Below are 2,256 nucleotides of genomic sequence, written 5' to 3'. Positions count from 1 at the left end.
CCCTGGGGTCTCTCGCCCTTGGGGTTTGGCGCGGCTGGGGGTTTCCCTCGCAGGGCCCGTTCTGCCGGTGCCTGCCCTGCCCGCCCGTGGGCTCCGTCCTCGGGTGGGGAGGGGTTGGCTCGGCCGCCGGGCCCTCCGTCCCCCTAAGTGCAGACACGGTGGCCCCTCCTCCGCCCCGTTGCCCGGTCCCCGCCTCCCGCCCCGCACCACCCCCATCCCCACCCCCGCCTCGCCCCGCCGGGTCCGCCCGGCGGTGGCGCGTGCGGGACGTGGGGGGAGGAGGGGGTGTTGTGTGTGTCCGGGGAGGAAGGGGGCCGGCGCCGGGGCGGGGGGGGGTGGCGCCGCCCGCGAGAACGGGAGAGAGGAGAGAGCTCGCGCTGAGGGCCGTGGCCGCCGCGGTCCCTCTGGGGGAGATCCCTCGCGCCGCACGCGGTCTTGGGGTCGCCCAGGCTGTGCGTGGGGGGGGGGGTCGCGGTCCCGTCCCGTGCCGCGCCGGTCGTGGGTCCGTCGGGGTGTGGGGGAGGGCCCGGATCCGGAACGCCGTCGGTCTTGCCGCCGTGCCCCCGGCGGCGACCGCGGTTGTCCCGGCCGGGCCCGCCCCGTTCCCCCCGGGCTCCCGCCGCCGCGGCGCGTCCGGGGTCCGCGCCCGCCCCCTCCCTCCGTCCCCGCCGGCGATCCCGGCCTTATGCCCTGTCGGGGCGGCTCGCGCCGAGGCCGAGTCGCGCGCGGGGCCGCGCCCCGGGGATGCGTGCCCCGGCGGCGGCCCGCGGGACGCCGCGGCGCCGCCCGCCGCTGCGCGCTTCCCCCCGGGTTGTGGCCGCGCCGCGCTGCGCGCCCCGAGCCCGCGGTGGGTGGGTCGGGGCTCGGCGGGGCGTCGTGGGAGGGCGCCGCGTCGTCCGTCGCTCCGTGCGGCGGAGCGCGCCGGGGTGTGTGTGTGCGTGTGGGGGTGAGAGGCGGGTGGCGTGTCGTGGGTCGGGTTGGGGCGGGGGCCGGCGGTCGGGGGCGACCGCCGCGCCTCGGCCGCCGCCCGGCCCCGCTCGTGCCCGTGCTCCGCCCCCCCCCAACTCCGGACCCCGCGCGCGCGTGCGCGCCGCGCCCGCCCGCGGCCCTCGCCTCCCGCCCCCCCGCCTCCCGCTCCTCCCAAGCCCGGCAGGGCCCCCGCCTGTGCCGCCGGCTCGTGCTCCCCGCCCGCCGGCCCGCGTGTCGGTGACCGGGCGGGCGTCGACCGTGGCCTTCCCGTGCCGGGGTCCTCCGTCGGCCCGTGCCTCTCCCCTTCCCTTCTCCCGGCCTCGCGCCCCTCGCGCCCCCCCCACCCCGCTCCGCGGTCGGTGGGGGGGGGCGCCCTCCGAGACGCGACCTCAGATCAGACGTGGCGACCCGCTGAATTTAAGCATATTAGTCAGCGGAGGAAAAGAAACTAACCAGGATTCCCTCAGTAACGGCGAGTGAACAGGGAAGAGCCCAGCGCCGAATCCCCGCCCCGCGGTGGGGCGCGGGAAATGTGGCGTACGGAAGACCCACTCCCCGGCGCCGCTCGTGGGGGGCCCAAGTCCTTCTGATCGAGGCCCAGCCCGTGGACGGTGTGAGGCCGGTAGCGGCCCCCGGCGCGCCGGGCCCGGGTCTTCCCGGAGTCGGGTTGCTTGGGAATGCAGCCCAAAGCGGGTGGTAAACTCCATCTAAGGCTAAATACCGGCACGAGACCGATAGTCAACAAGTACCGTAAGGGAAAGTTGAAAAGAACTTTGAAGAGAGAGTTCAAGAGGGCGTGAAACCGTTAAGAGGTAAACGGGTGGGGTCCGCGCAGTCCGCCCGGAGGATTCAACCCGGCGGCGGGTCCGGCCGTGCCGGTGGTCCGGCGGATCTTTCCCGCCCCCCGTTCCTCCCGACCCCTCCACCCGCCCTCCCTCCCCCGTCGTCCCTCCTCCCCGGAGGGGGGCTCCGGCGGGTGCGGGGGTGGGCGGGCGGGGCCGGGGGTGGGGTCGGCGGGGGACCGCCCCTCGGCCGGCGACCGGCCGCCGCCGGGCGCATTTCCACCGCGGCGGTGCGCCGCGACCGGCTCCGGGACGGCTGGGAAGGCCGGCGGGGAAGGTGGCTCGGGGGGCCCCGCTCCCTTCGGGGGGCGGGCCCACCCCCCGAGTGTTACAGCCCCCCGGCAGCAGCGCTCGCCGAATCCCGGGGCCGAGGGAGCAGACCGTCGCCGCGCTCTCCCCCCTCCCGGCGCCCACCCCCGCGGGGGCTCTCCCGCGAGGGGGTCCC

The sequence above is a fragment of the Halichoerus grypus genome, unplaced genomic scaffold (assembly GCF_964656455.1).
Source record: "Halichoerus grypus unplaced genomic scaffold, mHalGry1.hap1.1 HAP1_SCAFFOLD_217, whole genome shotgun sequence".
Taxonomy (NCBI): domain Eukaryota; kingdom Metazoa; phylum Chordata; class Mammalia; order Carnivora; family Phocidae; genus Halichoerus; species Halichoerus grypus.
The sequence above is the reverse complement of the archived record's forward strand: the minus strand, read 5'-3'. Positions refer to the sequence as shown.